This window comes from Delphinapterus leucas, chromosome 8 (genome assembly GCF_059928025.1).
Source record: "Delphinapterus leucas isolate spDelLeu-1000000601 "Yukka" chromosome 8, BTC_Dleu_Yukka2, whole genome shotgun sequence".
Lineage (NCBI taxonomy): Eukaryota > Metazoa > Chordata > Mammalia > Artiodactyla > Monodontidae > Delphinapterus > Delphinapterus leucas.
In genome coordinates, this window is record NC_143136.1 from 50,480,090 (window position 1) to 50,490,034 (window position 9,945).

The following is a 9,945-nucleotide window of genomic DNA, read 5'->3' on the forward strand; positions in this document are numbered from 1 at the left end:
ACTGGTTATTTGAAAGCCCCATGGAAGTTTCAGCAGGAAAAATGGGCAACACTGAAAAAAATAGGATTGACTTTAGAAAAATCTTTGACTCGGATTTTCCTTGAAATAATCTACTGAGATAAGGGAGAGCAGAAGCAGGGGAGGAGCATGATAGCTGAGGTTATCCTTTAAACAAGAAAAGCCATGAATTGATAATTGTTGATGGCTAATTGATTATGGTATTCTTTATAATTTTGTGTATTTTTACATTTTCCATAATTAAATTCTTTTTTTCAATCAATAAGCCTAAATTCTAGGGTATTCAAAGGTCATACATTCTGTCCCAGCTTATTGGAAAAAATAAGAGTGAAAAATCAATGAAAAAATTAATCTTTCCTTACTTGATAATGTCTTCATTTAGAGAAGTAGCATTTTGCTGAGGACAGGTGCAAATCTTGACTTTAAATACTTAATAGTTATATGACATTAACATCTCTAGGACTCAGTTTTTTAATCTGAATAGTGGAAATAATAGTAGCTACAATGCATTGACTTATTCACACAGTGATATATATTATATATAATATATATTCAATAACTGAAATTTATCCTAATGCTCCTATATGTCATTCAGTTTACTACATAGCTTTTAACAAACTAACTTGTCTTCTTCCCCAATTAATTCACCAGACAGCTCTTGCCAAGGTCATCACAGACCTCCATAAAGCTAAATCCAAGATTTTCAGCATTAGTTCACAGTAGCATTAGTTAACAGTAAACACTCTTTGAAATTCTCCCTAATTTCTTTGACTCTCTTGGTTTCCCTCCTACCTCTCTGACCATGTGGCTAAGTCTCTTTTCTTGGCTTATCCTCCCCCACCTAGCCTAGAAATGTTGTTCCCAAGGCTCAGTCTTATGATCTGGTCTTACTCTAAACTCTTTCTCTATATGATGGCATTCACATCCATTGCCCTATTGACTCTCAATTCATACCACCAACCCAAATCATTCTCTGATGTCCAAATTTATATATCCAATTGTCTATGGGACATCTCCACTTGGATATCTCAAAGGCACTTCAAAATCAAATATAAAAAGCCAAACTTGTGGTCTTTAATGTAAAACCTGAATATTTATCTCAGAGAATGGCACCACCAGCTATCTAGCTTTTAAAGAATGAAATCTTGAAATGGTCTTTAAAACCCCCTTACAACAGCAATCCAATCCTGTGAATTCTACCTCCTAAATACCTTTCAAGTGCATCCACTTCTTTCCACTTTTACTGCTTTAACCAAATCCCAGCTTTACCATCTGATACCTGGAATTAGCTTCCTGGTTAGTCTTACTCCCCCTCCCTAATCCACGCCCCAAAGCACAGCTAGAGTTATCCTTTAAAAATAACATTCTGAGCAAATTGCTCTCCTGCTTAAAGTCTTTCCATTTCTTCCACTGCTCTAAAAGACCAAAATCCTGAAACTGCCCACAAGCCTTTGCTTGATCTGGACTAACCACTCAGTCTCATCTGACACCATCTCACATCCTCTTGTTCACCGCTCCAGCCTCTCAGCCTTCTTCTCATTACTCCAATGTGTCATGCTCTTTCCCACCCCTGCGTCTTTACATGTGTTCTTCCCTCAGTTCTGGAAGATCTTCAACAACCCACTCCCCCATGCTCAGTTAACTCTTACTTATCTTTCAGCACTGATCTCAAACATCACTCAAAAGTCAGGAAAGTTTTCCCTTATAACTAGACAAGGTTATGATTTGAATTATATACTTCTGTAATTTTAAAATTATTATCTAACCCCCCCTGCTTGTAAGCTTCATGAAGTCAGGTACTTGGAGGTTTTTGTTAAGGTTTTTATTAAATTAAACTTTGTTATCTTGAGATGTTTGTAGATTCACAAGAAGTAAAAAATAATGCAGAGAGATGCTATATACCCCTTACCTGGCTTTCCCCAAATGGTACCATCTTGCCAAACTATATAGTACAATGTCACAACCAGGATACTGAATATTGATACATCAAGATAAGGGATATTTCTATTTTCACAAGGATCTCTCCTGTTGCCTTTTTATAACCACGCCCATTTCCCCTCTGTTGCAACCACCTTCTTAACCCCTGACAACCACTAATCTATTCTCCATTTCTATAATTTTGTAGATACATATGTAATACAACATATCAGAATGCTGTATTAATGGAATAACACAGTGTTAATATTTGGGGATTGGCTTTTTCATTCAGCATAATTTTCTGGAGTTCATCCAGGCTTTTGCAGTATCAATAGTTCGTTCCTTTTTATTGCTGAGTAATAAATATTCCATGGTATGTATGCACCACAGTTTGGTTAAACATACCTCCATGGAAGAACATCTGGGTTGTTTACAGTTTGGGATACTACAAATAAAATTCACAGGTTTTTGTATTAGTATACATCATCTGTTTCCTGGGGAAAATGCCCAGGATTGCAGTTACTTGGTCATATGGTTGTTGAATGGTTACTTTTTAAAGAAACTGCCAAGCTGTTTTCCAGAGTGGCTGTACCATTTTAAAATCCTACCAGCAACATATAAGTGATTCAGTTTCTCCACATCCCTACCAACATTTGGTGTGGTCACAATTTTTCATTTTAACCATTCCAAGGACTTCCCTGGTGGTGCAGTGGTTAAGAATCCACCTATCAATGGGACACGGGTTTGATCCCTGGTCTGGGAAGATCCCACATGCCACAGAGTATGTGCGCCACAACTACTGAGCCTGTGCTCTAGAGCCCGCGCACCACAACTACTGAAGGCCACGCGTCCTAGAGCCCGTGCGCTGCGAATACTGAGCCCACGTGCTGCGACTATGGAAGCCCCGCACTTAGAGCCCATGCTCCACAAGACAAGCCCCCAATTGCCACAACTAGAGAAAGGTCACACGCAGCAATGAACACCCAACACAGCCAAAAAATAATAAAATATAAAATAAAATAAGGTATGGAAACAATTTTCTAAAAACAAAATAAGCAAAAAAACCCCATTCCGATAGGTATGTAGTGATATCTGGTTGTGATTTTAACTTGCACTTCTCTGATGGCTAATGATGTTGAACATCTTATCCTGTGCTTATTTGCCATATGTGTATCCTTTTCTGTAAAATATCTCTTCATGTCTTTTGTCCATTTTCTAATTAAATGGATTTTTAACTGTTGAGTTTTGAGAGGTTTTTAATATGTTCTATATACTAGTCTTTTCTTTTGGATATGTGGTTTGCAAATATTTTCTTCCACTCTGTAGCTCATCTTTTCATCCTCTTAACAAGGGCTTTCATAGAGCAGAATTTTTAATTTTGATTAAGTCCAATTTATAAATTTTTCCTTTTATGGATCACGAGTTTGGTGTCAAGTCTAAGAACTTTTTGCCTAGCCCTGGAGCGCAAATATGTCCTCCTATTTTTTTCTAGACGTTTTATACTTTTACATTTAAGTGTATACTCCATTTTGAGTTAATTTTTGTTGAAGGTATGAGATTACATCAAGGTTCTTTGTCTTTTTTTCTTTCCCTACAGAAGTACAGATGTCCAATTGCTCCAGCAGCATTTGTTGAAAGGCTATCTTTCCTCCTTTGAATTGCTTTTGAACTTGTGTTAAAAATTAGAGTGTTTGCATGAGTATAGTACTGGGTTCTCTATTCTGTTCCATTGATCAATGTGCCTGTCTCTCTGCCAATATTACACAGTCTTGATCACTGTAGCTGTATAATGTCTTTTACCTATGCCATAAATACTACTATAGCTAGTACTTTATATAAAGTATACTTTATTCTTCTTTTTCAAAATTGTTGTAGCTATTCTTGTTCTTTGCCTTTCCATATACATTTTAGAATAATCTTATCTATATCTATAATAATTCTTGCTGGAATTTTGATAGGAATTGCATTAAACGTATATTAACTTGGGGACAATTGACATCTTTACTATGGTGAGTTTTCAATTCACAAAGAGAGTATATTTCTCCATCTATTTAGATCTTTGATTTCTTTCATCAGCATTCTATAGTTTTGGGCATATAAGTCCTATACATGTTTTGTTACATTTACAACTAAGTATTTCTCCTCTATCACCCTCCCTCTCTCTCTCTCTCCCCACCCTGGAGTGATTGTAACTAATATTGTATTTTTAATTTTGGTGACCAAGTGTTCATTGCTAGTATGTAGAAAAATAATTGACTTTACTATATGTATCTGGTATCCTGCAACCTTCCTGAACTCACTTATTAATTATAGATTTTTGTAGATTCCTAGGAACTTTCTATGTAGACAATAGTGCTGTCTGCAAAAGGAACACTTTTATTTCTTCCTCTCTGATCTGTATACCTTTAATTTTCTCTTTTTGATTTATTGCTCTGGCTAGAAATTGCAGCAATATGTTGAAGAAATAGTGAGAATGCATATCCTTGACTTGCTACCAATCTTAGCAGGAAGGCATTTAGTCCTTCACCATTAAGTATAATGTTAGCCATAGGTTTTTTTTTTTATGGCTGCTCTTTATCAAGTTGAGAACGTTTTCTCTTTTTCTTATTTTTCTGGGAGTATGCTAAATGGGTGTTAAATTTTGACATAATTTACCATTTCAAATGAACTATAGAAACCTTTATGCCTTGGCTCAACATTTGAAAATCAATCAGTAAAGTCCACCATTTTATCAGGCAAAAGTAGCTATTACCCTCACCCATTTATAATTGTTTCTCTACATATATTTAGAAGCATATCAGATTTTGATATAATTTTGTCTTCGACCATGAAATATAATGTAGAAACTCAAGAGGAGAAGGAAAGTTTATTGTATTCACTCATGTTTTTATCATATTCTTTTTTCCTGAGATTTCTTCTTTTATCATTTTGTTTCTGTTCAGAGAAATTATTTTAAGCCAATCTTTTAGGGTAGTTCAATTGGCCAAAAATTCTTAGTTTTCATTCATCTGAGAATGTCTTGATTTTCTCTTAATTCCTAGAGGATGTTTTTGGTGGGTATGGGATTTGAGATTGAGAGTTTTTCTCCTTCAGCTTTTGAAAAATATGATGCCATGTCCTTCTGGCCTCCATGACTTATGAAGAGAAATCTGTTGTCATTCAAATTGCTTTTCTTTTATAGCGAAGGTGTTTTCTCTGTCTGCTTTCAAGGGTTTTTCTTTGCCTTTAGTTGTCAAAAGATTAATTATGATGTGTCCTGGTGTGTATTTCTTTCAGTTTATCCTACTTGAGATCCATTCAAATAGTATGTATGTAGTACTAAGCATAACCCAATAGTCCTAAGAAGCCCAATATTTATTAAGAGCATTTGTTAAGAGCATTAGTTCTAAGTCTACTTTGGGTTGCATTGTATGAGGTTCTATAAATTACAAGAGAAAATAAAATTCTAACACTAATAACAAAAAACTTTTTTGTTGTTTGGAATATCTGCATGTTCATTAACTATGAATTATATAATACAACTTAACACTTTATCATTTAAAGTAAAGATAATTCAAGGGACTATCCTATAGACTGGGGGAGGATTAGAATACTCCATGCTACAGACTGAGGGAAGGGTGATACACCCTGTGCTATGGGCTAGGAGAGACCTAGTACACTCTGTGCTACAGAATCAGGAGAGGCTGGTACGTTCTGTGTTACAGGGGAAGACTAACACATCCTGTGCTATCAACATATATTTTACAAAAGCAGAGAAGTTTCCGAAGTATGTACAGAATGACTAAAAGGTTTTTCCTGACCAATTTAGAATAACAAAATAATAATATTATTAGTATAGCACTATACAGTTTTAGAAAACACATTTTCATACAGCTCAGTTGTAGAGCCATTGATTAGGAGAGATGATATCAAGTTAACAGATAATATGGGCTTCCCTAGTAGCACAGTGGTTGAGAGTCCGCCTGCCGATGCAGGGGATACGGGTTCGTGCCCCGGTCCGGGAAGATCCCACATGCCATGGAGCGGCTGGGCCCGTGAGCCATGGCCGCTGAGCCTGCGCGTCCGGAGCCTGTGCTCCGCAACGGGAGAGGCCACAACAGTGAGAGGCCTGCGTACCGCAAAAAAAAAAAAAAAAAAAGTTAACAGATAATAAAAGACAATGACTTTAATTGCTCCAGGTTCCTCTGACCAAAGTAGTGCAATGGGAAGAACAATCGTTGACCTGTCTGAGTGGAGTTGAGCCTCAACTTGACCATGAATTTACAATGTCAAGGAGCCATACACTTGTGGCATTTGGCCAGCTTGTTGTATTATTTGTGAACAAGGTCCACAGCTGAATGGAAAGAGATCACAGAATTGAATTCTAGTGATTTCCCAATTTCTTAACCCTACTGAAAAGGAAATTTACTTCTTAAGTTTCAATGAATGCTTCTTTTGTCTGGAATTAATGAGAATTGTAGAATATATTAGTACTTACTGAAAAAAAAAAGAGTCTTCTTGAAATACAAATAAGTGCTTAACCTATTCCAAGGATATGGACTATATAGTGAGATAATTTCATTTCTAAGCTACTCATCATTTGGAAATGTACATCAATTTTTAATTTAAATCAAGTGCCCACTACTAAGCTAGGTGCTATCACTGTAACTTCTTCAACATTTGCAACTTAATCCTATTGTAATAATAATTGCAACAACTTTCAAAGAAACAAAAAAGTTTATAAACATTCAATTGCTAATTCTTTCAACTTTCTTGTGAGGACAGTTAACAATTTACCCATACAGATACGGTCATCCAAGGACCCTATACCTTGACAGAACAGAAAAGAGTATCAATTATTTCCTTAAATATCAGCTTGATTAATATTTTTAAAGTATAAAGGTCTTTTGGGACTTCCCTGGTGGTCCAGTGGTTAAGACTCTGTGCTTCCAATGCAGGGGGCACAGGTTCTATCCCTGATTGGGGAACTAAGATCCCACATGCCGCGTGGTGCGGCCAAAAAGAAAAAAAAGAAGAAAGGTCTTTTGAAAATCACTTATAAAAGGAATATGTGTGTGTGTGTGTGTGTGTGTGTGTGTGTGTGTGTGTGTAGCTTGATGAAAACCAAAAAAAATAGGCCGCACGTTGGGGAAGGAAGTTTTTAAAATATGATTTTAGGACTCTGTCTTATAACAAAAGGAATACGCAATTGGTATCTGTAGACAACATTTTTTCTAGTGATTTCTAGGAAATTGTTTTCTTTAAACTTTGGGATTTATTGTTAATGTTATCATTGTAGGTAGATGCTAGTGAGGAGGAGTTTTTGTACTTCTTCTTACGGCTGCTATTTACTTCAGTAGGACCAGGAGCAGTCGTGTTGGGAGATCCTTAGAAAACTCTGCCCTTGGTCATTTGCCCATCTCTCCTAAGAAAGACCTCCGTGGTTCAGACATTTTAAAACGGGGGAAAACCTAACCAGCAGAAGACTGAGAGAGCAATGCAGATATGTTTGGTTATTACACAGTGGTGTTACTTTGAATGCAAGATCCATGGGGGCAGGGATTTTTGACTGTTTTGCTTATCCTCATATCCCCAGCACCTAGCACAGTGTCTGACATGTAGTAGATGATCAATAAATAGTTGTTGCATATTTGTGACCACCTAGAGGTGTGGGATAGGGAGGGTGGGAGGGAGAAGCAAGAGGGAGCTATACATACATATACATATGTATATGTATAGCTGATTCACTTTGTTATACAGCAGAAACTAACACACCATTGTAAAGCAGTTATACTCCAATAAAGATGCTAAAAAAAAAATAGTTGTTGCATAAAAAAGTAGAGCCTTCAGGGGAGCCCCTGAGTGTGAAAAAAAGTTCTTTTTATGCGTTGAAGAAATACTGAGAAATACTGAGAAAAACTGCTAATGATATTCCCAAAGCAAGATCAGTCATATTTAAGACATGCTGTTAGAGTGTCATAAAACTGAAGATAGGCAATTATTATACCAGATTTTTTAAAGGGGAAAGGGAGAATGCTATAAATTATACACAGCAAGCTGTATGCCAATCCTGGGGAAAATATAGGGAACTTTTTGTTTGTGAGCACTTATAAAAGCTTGCATTTGCTTTTATAAGAGGTAAATATAAACAAATCTCTAGTGGTGAGACATTAGCTGTCTTCATTTACCCCCCAGAGTTCATGAAGTTGCATTAGCACTAATTACAACTATTATTAAGTAGATTCACAAATTTAGTAGAATAACTGAACTGTGGAAAGAGGGGAGTGGGAACTCCTCGCAAGCAAAGAAAGCAATTTCCTCTCCTGCTGGTATGATATACAAATGGGAAGAGTGGGTGAAAACATAAGAACAATAGCAAATTGCACTATTTGTGTGCTTTTTTTTCAACTTTGAAGAATTCATCACTCTGTAGACAAGAAGCATTAACAAAATCAGGTCATTGTGTTTATACTTTACACTGAACACTGTTTATATTGATAGAATTAGACTCTCAAAAAATTACCGACAACATTAGTTGCCATTTCAGCTTTTATTACATAATCTGTATGGTTGTAACATAGCTTGACCTGCTATCAGAAACACTCCACAAGGACAAATATTAAAAAATGTGACTGTAAATTATAGGCTAGACAGTCTGGGTCCATCAGGAGAGAAAAACCACACAATAACTTGGGCCAGAAAAGCTTGATATAAAAGTTTATTAACCATAATAGGATTGGAGTAATGAGGGATTGGTAAGAAAGGAGGAAGTAAACAACATAGGAATAGCAGATATAAAGAGCAGCCACCACCCCTGGGGATGAGTGTTCAAGGAAGAAGACTCCCAGGGTTGAAATCTGGATCTTGTTGCAGAGTGAAGCTATGGCTCACTGAATGGCAGAGATATGGAAAAACTTGCTGGAAATCCACCCTCTAGGATGCCAGGCAAAACAAAACTGTTGACAAAACTGACGCGCTGAGCCTGCGCGTCCGGAGCCTGTGCTCCGCAACAGGAGAGGCCACAACAGTGAGAGGCCCATGTACCGCAAAATAAATAAATAAATAAATAAATAAATAATAATAATATATATATATATATAATTTGGGGGATAATTAGGGATATACAGTAAATAAAACAGGAAAGGTAGATATAAGTGTTAGGGATGGGAGCAATTTGAAATAAGGTGGTCAGGGAAGGCTTTACTAAGATAGTAAATCTCAGTTTAGTCTGAGAGTAATTCAGTATCTCTTGACTTAAACTACTAGAATATTCTATTGAATTTTCACTGCCAATTTATCCACAGTAATTCCAATTACAAGATCTGACTTTAGCTTTTCACTTCTTGAGGTGGCTGGAGGATCAAATTTCCACAGACCTTAAACTAATTTATATTCCAAAATGTATAATTTTGTGTTTTGCCAACAGATTTGTTTAATCCAGGATTTGACAGCAAATAATTGTTGTCTTTTAAAACAAATAACCTCAAAGAATTAAAGATATTAATGGGAGAAATAGTAAATGTATTATTTTAATTAAAGTATATCAATACCTAGAAACAATAAGGGGCACGTTATAAATATGGATACAAAACGGTAAGTCAAAGTTTCACTTGAAGTAGAAAAGCTTAACTATAAGCTTTTTTTTAAGTATATCAAAGGAAACGAACCATAAATGTGTTAATCATAAAATGTCACTGTATGTATCGCAAGAATATAAAACTTTAAAATCTTCTGCTTTAAATTCCTAAATAATTACAGGGTGACTAAATATGTTCAGGATGATTTGGGCAGAAAAAGCAACTAGTTAAAGTCACCTGGCAAAATCAATTAATTCACTGGGCTACATTTCTGTTTGTTTGTTTGTTTTTTAATGTATTGTGGTTTTGTTTATAAAGGTGTTAATTCATTGAGTTAATTCACTGGGTAAGGTTTTAAGACAATACTCTGATTTATACTTGTTACATTCCAGAATCTTTGGAGAAATTACCTTTGAAGGGGACTTTCTAAAATAGGAAAATCTATTTTAATATA